Below are 17,297 nucleotides of genomic sequence, written 5' to 3' on the forward strand. Positions count from 1 at the left end.
AAATTGGGCCTCCTACATTCACTTGTATGGAAGGAACAAAAAGTATGGGAAGGGGAAGCAACAAGAAAGGGTCCTCAGTCCCCAATCCTGAGAACACTGATCCAGGAAAGGGAAATGCAAAGGAAGACAGAAAACATGGAATATCAGACGCGGTACCAATAGACATAAAGCAATATCTCCAGAGCCTCATAGACGAGTTTAAAAATGAAGTATTTAATGAAATAAAGCAACATATAAGTAGAATAGTTAGAGAAATGCTAAGCACCATGCAAGAAAAAACAGATGGTAGAATGGAAGAACAGAAAAAAAGGGGAGAATTGTTTGATGGAGAAAACAGAGAAAACATAGAATACGTGAAGTAGGTTCAAAGAGATTACCAGGAAACTAAAAACTCTATTGAAAGCTGGCATAACAGCTTAAAAGAAACTCAGGATAGATTACCTGGATTAGAGGGCAGATTTGTAATATGGGAGCATGAAATGAAAAACTTCTTAAAAATAACAAGAAAACAAACAACAATAATACAAAGGCTAGAAGATGATAAGAGGATCTATAACTTAAGAATTAAGGACATAAAAGAAGAAGTAGGGATACAAACAAATGGACTACAAAGACTATTCACAGAAATAATCCAAGAGAATTTCCCTAATTTAGCAAAAGGTAAAGATACTCAGATGTATGAGGCATACAGGACCCCAGCCACCTACAACCCAAACAGAGCTACACCCAGGCATATAATAATCAAAATTCCAGAAATCCAGTATAAGAGCAGAATACTAAAAGATGTCAGAGACAAGAAATAGATCACCTACAAGGGAACACCCATCAGAATTACAGCAGACTTCTCAGCAAAACCATCAAATCATGAAGAGCATGGGGGGAAATAATTCAAGCTTTGAAAGATAACAACCTCCAGCCAAGACTGATATGTCCCGCACAACTGTCCCTAGAAATTGATGGAAAAACAAGGTGCTTCCAGGATAAACACAAACTAGGGGAATTTGCAACCACCAATTCAACTCTACAGAGAATACTGCAGGATATTCTAAAAAAGGAAAAAAGCAACACTTCAGAAACAGTGGTAGAGATGACACAATGAATGGAGCAGAAAGCGAAATGAAGAAGACAAACTGACAACAAATGACAAAAAGAGCTCAACAGAAATGAGGCAGAGAAGATTGGATGGTACGAACAGCTATTTTGGAGAAAACAAGACATCATAATAGCTAGTGCTCATTTATTATCATCTTACTTTGAAGTCCCATCAAGCTTTTATTCTTCTGTCTCCATTGGTCTTAACAGGATATATATTATTGGATTTTATTATATGTGATAATATAAGCAAAAACTTTTATAGACAAGGAGATTATACAGAAACTATTGTTCATTTTCTGATAGTTGGTTCTAAATACCCTATAATACTGTCATTCTCTTGAATGGTTTTACATTGTCTTGATATGTATGGTGCTACAGTATACGAAGTTATACTCAAAGATTTCAAGGAAAGAGACACTATGGTAACTACTTTTATGTCAGGATATCTTGTGGTGAAACACTATTTTGCTTAAATGGTTATGCTTTGACCTGTGCTGTTTTGTTGTTATGCCCTCTTTTATCTCAATCTCCTTTTTTAATAATTACTTACTTTTTAATTAAGGGAAAAATAAAAAAGCAGGATACATTAGAGTAACCCACTTTGATTTCCTACTAACTTGATTTGAAACCCTATATTGCTCTCACCATCTTGTTTTGACTGATTTCCCTCTATTCTGCTTTGCTTGATACTACCAAGTTCGAGAGTATACGCAACAACTGTGAAGACAGTAAGATTCATTATGACGCCCATTCTGGTTGACTATTATCTTCTTTTAAAGTCCTGTAATGTCTCCAATGTTTTGGTTTTATTCTTTACTGTTTTGTTCAATTTTATTATAACTGATGATAAAGGCAATTCTTTTTAAGATAGCAAGAGGCAGTATGGTAACCATTGTTGATTACATAGTATTTTGTTTTTACATTATGTATTATGACCATCCTTTTGATTTGACTGACTCTGTTCTGTTATATCACATTTGGTTTTACTCTCTTCAAAAAAAAGTAATAAGAACTGTGGGAATAATAAAACCCAAAATGTGTAATTCTCATTGTACAAAAGAAAGGAAAAGACAGTGCTCCAAAGAATATAACTGCACATATATTTAAGTGTATAAGATAGATAACCATATTACTGAGTTTTGTTGGATCATTGAACAAAACTGTCTCCAGTCTCACTGTTTGAAAGTCCACTTTATATGCTTTAATTTTGTAACTTGAACAACTTTTCTAAGATAACAATATGTAATCTATTAATTAGTGATTTCCTACTGTTTATGTTTTCTGAAATTCTGTACAACCTGTACCCTTTTCTATTTTTTTCTTTTTCTCCTTAAATAAAAAGTTAAACATAAAAAATATCTGTAGGAAAGATAACATTTATCTTAGAAGCATAAAAACTTTATAAATAGAAGCAAATGTAGTCTTATCAAAGTATTTTCAGATAAAATAATTTATCTGATGAATAAGGCAAATTTTAAGAGAAAACGAATACAGGCATGAATAATTAATTCATGAAAAGGAAATTCAAATACAAAAAAGATGTAAACTAAAACTAATATCTGGTGGTCAAATGAGCTGAGATTTTAAAATAAAATTATGAAATGACAATGGCTTATTGAACTATACCTATTATAAATTATTGCAGAAATGTAATCATCAGGAAAGCTTTTAAGGTATCAATAACTGTAAAATGTTTCAAGGCTTGATTCAATAATTTTATTTGTGAGAACATATCCCAAGTGAAAAGAAAAAAATCTACATCTTTTCTGGAGGAAACATTGTCTTAATCATGATATTTATCCTCATAAGAAAATAATATCTAATATAGGTCATTAAGAAGATATAGTAAATTCAGTGCTCTGCCATATACTATAACTGGACTTTCAACAGTCCATTCATATTCTCTGTATTTCAGTTGCTTTTCACTTTTGAATAAAGATAATAGTACTCATCTCATGAAATTGTTACAGGATTAAACAAATTATACATATATTCATATATATGTATGCATACATACATTTTTAGTTTAATATGTAACATTCAATTTTTTTCTGCTTTTTGGTACTGGGAGTTGAACTCACAACCTCATGCTTGCCAGGCAGGTTCTTACACCACTGAGCTAAATCCCTAGCCATCAATTTTAACATGGAATAGATCTGTAATAGAATGCTACTTGAGAACGGAATATACTGTAACATGGTGCATCAAAACTTATCAAGTAACCAATACAAAGTACTATACCAAGTTGTTCATAGTGAAAATGAAAAACAAACAAAAATATCTTGCTAAGATATTAGTAGCACAAATTAAAACTTTACTGCAGTTATCCAGCCTATCTTCTCTGGCAGAAAGCTTATGGGTGGTTTGACTGACTAGAACTAATTGTTAGTTCTCAGAAGCTAATAATTGTTGACTGTGCAACCAGTTGAACTGAATGCTTTTTTTTCTGAAACACTTTTCTCTGGGTTTCAACATTTTACAGTCTATTACAGAGTTCTCTGCTGGTTGCCACCCAAGTTTTCTAGCAAAAGCTCTAAGTGCAAAACCCTTGTCACTCACCCACACACATCACAGACAGTGTCCATTTTAGTTAGATTTGCAATATTAGCACACTGAAATCAGTAGTTCCTGAAGAGAATCATCTACTTTATAGAAGCCAAAAGCTGTTTCTATTCTATTTATTGTAACTAATTTTCAAAGTCACATTCTCCCTGAAGATGAGCTTCAATTACTACTATGGACCAAACATTGCTGTGATTTTTTAAGAATGAAAAGGAGGCTGGGGATTTAGCTCAGCGGCATAAGCACCTACCTTGCAAGCAGGCAGTCGTGAGTCCGATAAAAATGAAAAAGACAAAAAAAAAAAAAGAAAAAAGAATGAAAAGGAAAAGAGGGAGGGAAGAGTAAGCAAGAAGAAAAGGCGAGACTACAGAAAAAAAAGTCTAAATTACATTAGGATGACATAAAGGAACCCTCTCTTAGCTGTAAGATACACAAATAAAACGAATTATATTAGATGGAAGCAGTTCCCATCACTGCAGAAAGGTACTCATTTAAATCACAAAGACAATATAAGGACACTTTGTCTTCATGAATTTGCAGATAAATATTTTTTTTAAGGAAAGAAGACTAGAGATAGGAAAGGAGAAAGAGAAGGAGAGGTAGGGGGAAAGGGAAAGGAAAGCTGAGAGTGAGATTTGATGGTACCTGGAACAGAATAACATATACTTTACCAGAAGACTACATAAAACCTAAGGACAAAAGTTGATGGGCTACAATAAAAATACCATCAACATACCTTATAGATCTAGAGAACTCACCCCTAAAATTCATGTGGAATCAGAAGAGACCCAGAATAGCAAAGGCAATTCTAAGCTGCAAAGGCAAGGCAGGAGGCATCACAATCCCTGACTTAAAGTTATACTACAAAGCAACAGTAATAAAATCAACATGGTACTGGAATCAAAACAGAGCAGAGGATCAATGGAATAGATTAGAAGATACAACCACAACTACAAACACACTCAACCACCTTATCTTTGATAAAGGAGCCAAGCAGGTTCACTGGAAAAACGACAGTCTTTTTAATAAATGGTGTTGGAAAAACTGGCTCTCCATTTGCCAAAAACTAAAACTCGACCCAAGCCTATCACCATGTACTAAATTAAAATCTAAATGGATCAAAGATCTGAATATTAAAACAGAATCACTAAATCTATTGGAAGACAAATTAGGTAGAAAACATGAAGACATAGGGGTAGGTAGAGAATTCATGAACAGGACTCAAACTGCATAGGAAATACTTCCCAGAATCAATAACTGGGACCACCTCTTATTAAAAAGTTTCTGTAAGTCAAAAGAAAAAAAAAATTCTCCAGCATAGTGAAAAGAAAACCCACAAACTGGGAAAAGATCGTAGTAAACTCCCCCTCAGACAAGGGACTTTTGTCTAAAACATATAAAGAATTAAAAAAAACTCAGACCCCCAAAATCCAAAGATCCAATCCAAAAATGGGCATCTGAGATGAATACACACTTCTCAGAGAAAGAAATACAAATGGCAAATAAATACATGAGAAAATGTTCGTCATCATTGGTCATTAGGGAAATGCAAATTAAAACCACACTGAGAGGTCCAGCCGATCAGAGGCAACTCCAGTCCAGCCCTGCTGCCGCCTCTCCCACCCAGGGCCCATACTACCACCGCTGCAGACCAGAAGGTGAGCCCCCAGCCCAGCGGAGGGGACTCAGGTCCGCCCACCACCTCCTCTGGCCAAGGAGCACACCACAGCTGCTGGCCGGAAGGAGGGAGCTGGGCCGAGCTGGTGAAATCTGCTCTGACCTCACCTGTGACTGTCTTATGATCTGGAGAGCACCAGCACTACTGTCACTGCATGGAGGAAGGAGCAGTCCTGCTGAGGAGGTTTGAGGCCTACTTATGCCATAAAGGAACCTTCAATAAGTGTTGCCATCCAAGGAGCTGGATTTTTACAAAACATCCAATTTCTGGGAGATTATGAGATCCTTGATCTAGGGGGTTGGGGGCCCAATGGGCTTGCAGCCACACTATACTGGGCTTAAGAGGATTTGGGATTGCCTGGACCACACCAGATGGCCTTCTATCCCTCAGGGGAGCTTTGCTACCAGAAGGGGAAGCTGTGCAAATTGAGGAAGCTTTAGTTCTACCTGAGAGGAGCCTGGCAAGCCTCTTTTAATCCAGGGGATCTGCTGCCCAAGGAGGGAGCTACTACCAGAGGAGTCTCAAGAGCCTAGGGCATAAGAGTAAATTTACAACACGACCAGGGGAAACTCTGGAACAAAACTTGAAACACTGTAATATAGGAAAATGACAAAACGAAGGACCAAAATGCAATCTCAAACATCCAACCCATCCCAAGAAAGCCTAGTAGCCATGTACATAGAAGAAAATACATGCCATATACCTGAAATACCTGAAACAATAGTAACAGAAATAAAGAAGCAGCTCTGGGAATCTTTGAAGGAATTCAAGCTAGAAATAATCTATCAGATAAAAGAAGAAATAATAAAAAAAATGAAGGAGATGCTGAACATATCTAAAGAAGACACAGCTAAAAAATTGGAGGAACTAGACAAAAGGATAGAATCTCTGGATGAACAATATAAGAAACAAACAGAATATATAAAACAGATGCAAAGAGATATACCGGAAATCAAAAGCTCCATTAAAAGTTGTAAAAAATGCCTGAATGACTGTGAAGATAGAATTTTGGACCTCGAAGACAAGATTGCAGCCAGTGAACAGGAAAGGAAAGATCTTTGAAAAATAAGAAATCAAGAAATAACAATTCAACACCTGGAAGATGACGCAAAGAAAAACAACATAAGGTTGATAGGGATAAATGAAAAAGAAGGAGACAATACAAAGGATGTCAAGAGGATATTTAGAGAAGTAATTGCTGAAAACTTCCCAAACATGAAATTGGAAACTGATATCAGGATCAATGAGGCACATAGAACTCCAAATAGCCATAACCAAAATAAAACTACACCCAGACATATAATAATCACCATTCCAGAAATCGAACAAAAGAATAGCATATTAAAAGTTATCAGAGAGAAAAGACATATCACCTATAAAGGAAAACCTATCAGAATCACAGCAGACTTCTCAACACAAACAATAAAGGCAAGAAGAGCACAGAGCAAAGTATTTCAGACCCTAAAGGAAAATGATTTCAAACCTAGACTGATGTACCCTGAAAAACTGTCCTTCAAAATTAATGGAGAAATAAGATAGTTCCACGACAAAGAACAGCTGAAGAAATTCATGATGACCAAGCCAATCGTGCAAAGAATACTGAAAGATAGTCTAGATACACTTAAGAAAAAACCACTTAACAAAGCAGACAATTAAATAGAACAGAAAGATAAAGATGCAACAGCAGAAATATAACATGCCACCAATAAACCAATATATAACAGTTATAACCATTAACATAAATGCTCTCAGTGCACTAATTAAAAGGAATACACTGGCAGAATGGATCAAGAAACAAAATCCAACCATATGCTGACTACAAGAAACCCATCTAACCCAAAAGGATACTCACAGACTGAAAGTCAAAGGATGGAAAACAATACTTTATGCAACAGGAACCCAAAAAAAAGTGGGGGTAGCTATTCTGTTTGCAGACAATGTGAACTTCAAACCAATAATGATCAGAAGAGACAAAGCAGGTCACTACATACTGGTTACAGGAAAACTTCAAGAGGAAGAGATAACTATCTTAAATATATATGCACCAAAAGCAAAGCACCCAGTTATATAAAACAAGTAATATCAGAAATGAAAAACCAAATTACCAGTAATACAATTATAACAGGAGATTTTAACACACCATTGATAACAAAGGACAGATCAACAGGACGGAAAATCAGCAAAGAGATAAAAGAACTGAATCACACCTTTGGACAAATGGAATTGATAGACATATACAGAGTATTCCGCCCAACAACAACAGAATACACATTTTTCTCAGCAGTACATGGGTCATTCTCTAAAATAGACCATATATTAACTCACACAACATATTTAAAGAAATGCAAGAGTTGAAATCATCCCCTGCATGTTATCAGATCATAGCGCTATGAAATTAATAATTAATGATAAAAGATACTGCACAAATCCCATAAACACATGGAAACTGAATAACACACTCTTGAGTAATCAGTGGGTCACAGAGGAAATTAAAGAAGAAATTAAACAATATCCACAAACAAATGAAAACACAAATACAACTTACTGGAATCTGTGGGATGCAATGAAAGCTGTCCTCAGAGGGAAATTTATTGCACTGAGTTCTTACATCAGGAAAATATAACAAATAAAAATAAATAACTTGATGCTACACCTCAAACATCTAGAAAAAGAACAAGTCAAGCCCAAAGCCAAAAGAAGAGAGGAAATAATAAAAATCAGAGCAGAAATCAATGCAATAGAGACTAAGAAAACAATCCAAAGAATCAAAGAGTTGGTTCTTTGAAAAAATAAACAAAATTGATAAGCCCCTAGCCAACCTTATTTTTAAAAAGGGAAGAAAAAGCTCAAATTCATGCAATAAGGAATGAAAAAGGTGAAATAACTACAGACCCAATAGAAATACAGAAGATCATTAACACCTATATCAAAAGCCTCTACTCTCAAAGGTTTGATAACCCAGAAGAAATAGACAGATTTCTAGAAGCATATGAAGCTAGGTCAAGAAGAAGTAAAACTGCTGAATAACCCAATTTCTATTAATGAAATAGAAAATGTAATTAAGTCCTTTCCTACAAAGAAGAGCCCAGGCCCAGACGGATTCACTGCAGAATTCTACAAGAAATACAAAGAAGACCTAATGCCGACACTCCTCAAACTCTTCAACAAAATTGAAAGGGAAGCAATCCTTCCCAAGTCATTCCTGGAAACAAATACTACTCTACTACCAAAACCTGAGAAAGACCCAAATGTAAAAGAGAACTACAGACCAATCTCCCTAATGAACACAGATGCAAAGATCCTCAATAAAATATTGGCAAATAGGATGCAGCAAGTCATCAAGCAGATTATACATAATGACCAAGTTGGATTCATCCCAGGTATGTAGGGATGGTTCAATATACGTAAATCAATAAATTTAATCCACCATATCAATAGAGTCAAAAGTAAGACTCACATGATCATTTCTATAGATGCAGAAAAAGCTTTTGATAAGGTACAACATTCATTTATGATAAGAACCTTGCAGAAAATTGGAATAGATGGTCTTTACCTCAACATAATAAAGGCCATCTATGACAAACCAACAGCCAGTACCATAGTAAATGGCCAAAAATTGAAGGCCTTTACTTTAAAATCAGGCACAAGACAAGGATGTCCCCTGTCACCGCTCCTATTTAATATAGTACTGGAAATACTAGCCAGAGCAATTAGACATGAAAGAAAAATAAAAGGTGTAAAGATAGGAAAAGAAGAAGTTAAATTATCATGATTTGCAGATGATATGATACCCTACATAGAAGACCCCGAAAACTCCATTGAAAGACTCCTAGATATAATAAATAAATTCAGCAATGTGGCTGGATACAAAATCAATATTCAAAAATCCATAGTATTCTTATACACTAACAACAAAATCACAGAGAGAGAAATAAGAGAAGCCACACCTTGCACACTAGCAACCAAGAAAATGAAATATTTAGGAATTACTCTCATGAAAGAAGTGAAAGACCTATGCAGGGAAAATTATAATACACTGAAAAATGAAATTGAAGATGATCTCAGAAAATGCAAAGACATCCCTTGCTCATGGATAGGAAGAATAAATATGGTGAAAATGGCCATTCTCCCAAAACTGTTATACAGATTCAATGAAATCCTGATAAAAATACCATCAGCATACCTCATAGATCTCGAGAAATCAATCCTAAAATTCATCTGGAGTGAGAAGAGACCTAGAATAGCAAGGACAGTTCTAAGCAGCAAAGGCAAGGCAGGAGGCATCACAATCCCTGACTTAAAGTTATACTACAAAGCAACAGTAGTAAAATCAACATGGTACTGGAATCAAAACAGAGCTGAAGACCAATGGAATAGATTAGGAGACACAACCACAACTACAAACACATTCAACCACCTCATCTTTGATAAAGGGGTCAAACAGGTTCACTGGAAGAATGACAGTCTCTTTAATACATGGTGTTGGAAAAACAGCTCTCCATATGCCAAAAACTAAAACTAGATCCATGCCTGTCACCATATACTAAAATAAAATCTAAATGGATCAAAGATCTAAATATTAAAACAGAAACACTAAATCTATTGGAAGACAAATTGGGCAAAAACCTTGAAGACATAGGGGTAGGTAGAGAATTCATGAACAAGACTCAGACCGCACGGGAAATACTTCCCAGAGTCAATAACTGGGATCACATCTTATTAAAAAGTTTCTGCACATCGAAAAAAATCTCTAACATAGTGAAAAGAAAACCCACAAACTGGGAAAAATCCTAGTGAACTGTCCCTCAGACAAAGCACTTCTGTCTAAAACATACAAAGAATTAAAAAAAATCAGACCCCCAAAATTCAAAGACCCCATCCAAAAATGGGCATCAGAGAATTTTCAGATGAAGAAATACAAACGGCAAATAAATATATGAAAAAATGTCCAGCATCAATAATCATTAGAGAAATGCAAATTAAAACCACACTGAGATTTCATCTCACTCCTGAAAGAATGGGCAAGATCAAGAAAACCACCAACAACAAATGCTGGAGAGGCTGTGGGGAAAAAGGAACTTTCCTGCACTGTTGGTGGGAGTGTAGACTGGTGCAAACATTGTGGAGGTCAGTCTGGAGATTTCTCAGAAAGCTGGGACTGGAAGCACCATTTGACCCAGCTATTCCACTCCTAGGCATATTCCCAGAAGAACTGAAAGCATCATAACACAGTGATATATGTGTACCCATGTTTATAGCAGCACAATTTGTAATAGCCAGATCTTGGAAACAACCTGTGTCCATCAACTGAGGAATGGATAAAAAAGTTGTGGTATTTTTATACAATGGAGTACTACTCAGCTATAAAGAATGATCACATTGAGACATTTATAAATAAATGGATGCAGCTCGAGACCATACTCGTAAATGAAATAAATCAAACTCACCTGTATAAATACCTAATAGTTTCCCTAGTGTAAGAAACGATAAGAATACATGGAAGTACATGGTAATCCTGATTCTCATTCACATTGGTTTGAAGCCATATCATGTTTTCACTCATTAATTGGAATGGTTTTAATTTGGGTGGTTTTATTTTATTGTCTGTGATACTACAAATAACTATTTTGAAGAAAATAAGAGCGTAATAGCAAGTGCTGATTTAATATCATCCTGTTTTGAAGCCCCATCAAGTTGTTGTTCATTTGTCTAGATTGGTTCTAACATGTGATATCTTATTATATCTTAATGTATACGATAGTATAAGCAAGTTTTTTATAGACAAAGAGACAATATAGAAATTGATGTTTGGTTTCTGCTAGCTGGTTCTAAATACCCTGCAATAATTTCATTCTCTTGAACGGTTTCACACTGTCTTGATAAATTTGATGCTATAGTATACGAAGTTAGACTCATATATTTCAAGGAAAGGGTCACTATGGTAACTACTATTAATGTCAAGCTATCTGGGGGTGAAACACAATGATGGTTAAATTTTTCAGTTCTGACCGGTGTTGTTTTATTGATATGTTCTTTTATCTCAGTCCCCCCCCCCTTTTTTTCTTTCTTTTTTTTAAAAATTAATTTATTTCTTAGTATCTTTTAACTAAGGGAAAACTAGATTAAAAATAGTGTGATAGATTATAGTAATTTTTTTTGTTTCCCTATTAACCTGATTTGAACCCCTATAGTGTTCTCCACATCTTGTTCTGACTGATTTTATTATATTCTGTTTCACTTAATAGTATCAAGTTTGAGGGTATAGGCAACCATTTGGAAGGCAACCAGATATTCTCTGATGCCCATTATTATATGACTATTATTTTCTTTGGAATCCTGTAAGCTCTCCAATGTGGTTTTATTGGTCTTATGTACAGTTTTGTTCAATTCTTTTATACTAGCTGATATAGGCTACTCTTTTTAAGATAACAAGAGGCATAATGGGTAACCATTGTTGATCACCTAGTAATCCTTTTTTTGTTTTTTTCATTTTATGCTATGTCCATCCTCCTGATTTAACTGACTCTGTTTTGCTTTGTCACATTGGGTTTTTCTTTGGTCTGTCTTGTTTTGTTTTTTGTTTTTTGGCCTTTTTAAAATCTTTTTTCTTTTACTCTTCAAAGAAAAAGTTAAAAAAACTGGAAGTAATGGAAACTAAAATGTGTGATTGTTAGCATAAAAAAGAGAGGAAGGAAAGTGATCTAAAGGATATAACTGCAATTTTATTTAACTGTGTAGGATAGAGAACCATATTGCTGAGTTTTTCTTGTATCATTGAACAGAACTGACTGCAATCTCACTGTATTAATCTCCACTTTGTATGCTTTAATTTTGTAATCTGGACAGCTGTTTGTAAGATGACAATGTGTGATCTATTAACTGGTGAACTCTTACTGTATATTTTTTCTCTTGAAATTCTGTATTACTTCTAGCCTTTTACTATCTTGCTTCATTTAGTTTTGTTTTTCTCTTTAAATAAAAAAAAAAACCACACTGAGATTCCATCTCACTCCTGAAAGAATGGCTAGGATCAAGAAAACCAACAACAACAAGTGCTGGAGAGGCTGTGGGGAAAAAGGAACACTCCTACAATGTTGGTGGGAATGTAGAACGGTACAACCTTTGTGGAGGTCAGTCTGGAGATTTCTCAAAAAGCTGGGATTGGAAGTCCCATTTGTTCCAGCTACTCCACTTCTAGGCATATTCCCAGAAGAACTGAAAGCATCAAACCACAGTAATATATGCGCACCTATGTTTATGGCAGCAAAATTTGTAATCACCAGATCTTGGAAACAACCCAAGTATCCATCAACTGAGGAACGGATAAAGAAGTTGTGGTATTTCTATACAATGGAGTACTACTCAGCTATAAAGAAGGGCCACATTGAGGTATTTATCAATAAATGGGTGCAGCTTGAAACCATACTCATAAGTGAAATAAATCAAACTCACATCTGTGAACACTGAATAGATTCCCTAGTGTAAGAAATGATTCAAATATATAATAGTATGTGGTAACCATGATTCCCCATTATGTGGCCTTGAAGCCTTATAAAGTTTTCACTCATTAATTGGAATGGCTTTATTTTGGGCTATTTAATATGGGCTGTGATGCAATGAACAGCTAATTTGAAGAAAACAAGACATCATAATAGTTAGTGCTGATTTAATACTATCTTGTTTTGAAGCCACACCAAACTATGGCTCTTCTGTCTCCATTGATTTTATCATGTTGTATCTTGCTGGATTTATTGTATGTGGTAGTATAAACAAAAATTGTTATAGGCAGAGACAATATAGAAACCATTGTTCATTTTTCTGTTAGCTGGTTCTAAACACTCTACAATGCTTTCATCCACTTGAATGGTGTTACACTGTCTTGATATGTTTGATGCTGTAGCATATGAAGTTATATTCAAATATTTCAAGGAAAAAGACACTATGGTAACTACTATTAGGTCGGGTTATTTGGTGGTGAAGCACTAGGTTGCTGAAAGTGTCATGCTTTAACCTGCATTGTTATGTTGTTATGCCCCCTTTTATCTCAACCTCTCCCTTGTTCATTAAAAAATTATTTAATTTTTAAATTTCTTTTTTAAACTAAGGGGAAAAAAAAACTAGCAGGATATATTATAGTAACTTTTTTGATTTCCTATTAATTTGAAGACCTGTAATATTCCCGTTACCTTGTTTTGACTGATTAGACTCTATTCTGCTCTGTATGAAAGCATCAAGTATCAGAGTATAGGCAACTACTTTGAAGGCAATAAGATTCACTATGATGCCCATTCTGGTTTGACTATTATCCTCTTTTGAGGTTCTGTAAGATTTACAATGTTTAGGTTTGATTGGTCTTGTTCTCTACTGTTTTGTTCAACTTTATAATACCTAATGAGATAGACAATTCTTCTTAAGGAAGCAAGAGGCATTATGGTAACCACTGTTGATAACCTTGTACTCTGTTTTTACATCATGTGCTATGTCTATCCTTGGTTTTGACTGACAGCTTTGTTTATCATGCTTGATTTTATTCTCTTACAAAAAAAGTCATAAGATCTAAGGGAGCAATAAAACCCAAAATGTGTAAATTTTGTTGTAATTAAGAGAGGGAAAAAAAAGTGCCCTAAAGGATACAACAGCAAGAGTGCTTAGGTGTGTTAAATAGATGACCATATTAATATTTTTGATTGGATTACTGAACACAACTATTTGCAGTCTCACTGTTTGAATGTTCACTTTGTATGCTTTGATCCTGTGACCTGAAACACCGTTTCTAAAATGATAGCGTGTAATCTATTAACTGGTGATAGCGTACTGGTTTTTTTTTTTTTTTTGTAGTTCTGTATTACTTTTACCCTTACACTGTTTTGTTTTGTTCTGCTTTTTTTTTCTCTTTTTCCTTTTAAATAAAAAAAAAGTTGATGGGCTGCATTCATTAACATAAACTTGGAAAAAGATCCATTTATTTTAACATCATGTGTCCTTTTGATGGATAACCAGAGTTTATATTCTGAAGTGATAAGATCCAGTTTCAGAGTGAATAATAAAAAACAGTGGTAATTGATACAGAAATAATGGGTAGACCTTGACTCCTATGATTAGTTGTTCAACTTATTATATGACTTCAGAGGCGGATAGATTCAAATTAGAAGTAATGTTCTAATCCTTCCTCATCATTCCTTATTGTTTGCTTGCCTAGGATGTACAGAATAAAGAAGACAATAAATTTATTAGACATCAAATTACTAAAGTCTCTTCCCTGATAACTAAATCAGAGTTTCCCACCCCCTCCCCCCTTTCTTTCTCTCTCTCTCCTATCTCTCCCTCTATGCGCACATTCACATACACATGAACAAACATGCACACATACACACACAGCACATTCAGCCCCCACTAAACTTTTCATAAAGCAAACAGATCTCCACCCACTGTTTTGTACCCTATGAAGTGTAAGAGGGATTAAGTATGAAGTTCATTTCACCTATCTACCTTTGTTTGTAATGTAACACATCACTTCTAAAATTACACTCATTTGACATATCTAGGATCAGCCTTTAAGCTACACACATGCACACAAATGTTAATCCTGCATGTCATAATATTAAAAGGCTGTCTACCTTTATACTCATCCACTTATTTGTTATGAGTGACTAACATGCCAGTCTCTTTTTAATGTCTGTCATCCCCTGAGTGAAGTACGACAAAGCTGGGAAGAAAAGTGGCATTTAAAAATTTGCTGGCAAGATGCTAGTACTATCTTTTGGGAAACTAAAAATGTCTTCAGTTAATGAGAAACACCTTTTTTTATCAACTAACAAGAGCATATTTTTGCTCTAAAGTCAACTCTTTTTTTTATTATCCGGGCTATTTTCCCCATTGATGTCCCAGTCAATTTAAATGCAAGAATGCAAGGGAAAAAGTACAGTAACACTAGGCAATAAAGAACATGATAAAGGAGGTAGATCCCAACAAGAAAAATTACATTATGCATTTCAAATGTCCAAATGAAGTTCATTCCACTGTTTGGAGCACTTATCCTCGTTATGATCTCCTTCCATAAATATGCATAGCTTGGAGTTAACTATATATTCTGGCAAGCAAATCCCTCAATATGTGATCTTTCCACAGTAGACCAATGCATTGATTGTACAACATGTACTGCCCACCCCACTCCATCTGATGATAATGGGAGCAGTTGATGACTTGGTAGAGGGAAAGCACTGCCCCAAACTGAAACATTTCCTAGGATCCATGGACTTTGGGAGGAGGGAAATCAAATTAGAATCTTTCTATAGTAGCAAAGATTTACAATGTAAAATTAGGAGCATTCGACAACCATATATTCAGAATGCAGGAAGTTCCTCTATAAAGAAAGAGAAGGAGACCCAAACAGATTAAATAAAAGTAAAACATTTGAGCTTTTATTAATAAAGCCGCTTTAGTCATGCTGAAATATACACTAGCATACCTCTAAATTCTCCATTTACTGAAGCTCTTTGGAGTTGTGAGAGGAATGCTATCAAGCTGATAGTAAAGGGGGAAACATGAAATACTGTCATTTAAATAAACATAATTTTAATGTAATTGTAGCTATTACAAGCATCTATTCCTTCACTGGCACAGCCTCACAAATAGACAACAGTCTAGTGGAGAAGACAGATCAGAAATTTATCTCAATAAAGTGTTGCATCACAACATTCATTTACATGCCACACATTCACCTGGGGTGGCCTCACAAGAAGGAGGTGTTAGAAAGCTGGTTACCAAAATGTGTCGTTTTATTCAAAATAGCTGTCTATCCCATCAGACATAATAAAATCAAACCAAACAGAATGATAAAACCAATCAGAACAAAAGAACGAAAGTATATTTTAAAGAGAATAAAATCAAACAAAACAAAGCCAATCAAAACAAAACAGTGGAAGTGATACAGAATTTCAAAACAAGATAATAGGAAATCAACAATGGCTACCATAATGTGTATCAGACCCTCTTATCTCTGTTCCACCTGGGGGAGGCTGTCATTTGCCCTGCACTTGGATGGAGTTGCTACTGAGCTACTGCCTGCCAACTCACTGTCAGCCATGATTTGAGCTGTTTTCTAGGTAATTTTTAACCCTGGAGTCATTTAGGTTCTTGCCACAGCCTTTGTTGACAACAATTATCCCTCATCCCCACAGAATAGTTTCTAGATGAAGACTGGTAGGATCACCTTCATTCACTTCATCCTAATTAGCTACTTGAACTGTTTCGACAGTTTTCAAGTTAGGATTGGGCAGGAAGTGATTCCAATATGGACAGGAAAGATATATAAGGCAATGCAACTGGAATCTGAATAGCTAAATGCTATAGTAATAGCTTCTGGCTTGATAAGTAAAAGCAATAATATGACATTTGTTAATGTCATCAGCCACTTAACCCACAGACCTTCTGAATTCAATGTCTTAAGAAGCAGCCACTCCTAGTTTACAGGCAATTCTAAGTTGGAGCATTAAAAATGAGTAAAGATTTAGGGACTGAAGTCAAATTAGTTTCTACTGTAGACTGCCCTGGAGCTAATTACTCCTTTAATAATCACAGAACTCCCTATCATGCTTTGTTAAAGTTTAAATACAAAGTATCCCACCAAAGACCCCTGTATTGAATTCCTGATGGCCAGTGCACAATTTTCAGAACCAGGATTTGGCTGAGAGTGTGAATGAATCCTAGAGGTACTAACCTCACAATGGATTGACCTGCTGACAAGTTCATAGCTGAATGAGCTATTAGGAGATAAGGCCCAGGTGGAGGATGTAGATCCCTATGAACTTTGAAGAGTCATCTTTGTCCATAGGTGCTTTGTTTCTCCTCTTCCTCATTCTTCTTCTCCTCCTCTTCCTCTTCTTCCTCCTCCTTTTCTCTCTCTCTCTCTCTTTCTCTCTCTCTCTCTCTCTCCCCCCCCCATCGCCCCACCCCCGCTCTT

General features: G+C 35.4%; 1 protein-coding gene across 5 annotated transcripts in view; it reads right to left on the minus strand.

Moving 5' to 3' along the window:
* Nucleotides 1-17,297, minus strand: part of Macrod2 (mono-ADP ribosylhydrolase 2) — a 1,970,011-nt gene that overhangs the window by 1,764,977 nt on the left and 187,737 nt on the right. The gene's annotated exons all lie outside the window — the stretch shown is intronic.

The sequence above is a fragment of the Cavia porcellus genome, unplaced genomic scaffold (genome assembly GCF_034190915.1).
Source record: "Cavia porcellus strain 051 isolate PalLab524CR breed Dunkin Hartley unplaced genomic scaffold, mCavPor4.1 scaffold_5, whole genome shotgun sequence".
Classification (NCBI taxonomy): domain Eukaryota; kingdom Metazoa; phylum Chordata; class Mammalia; order Rodentia; family Caviidae; genus Cavia; species Cavia porcellus.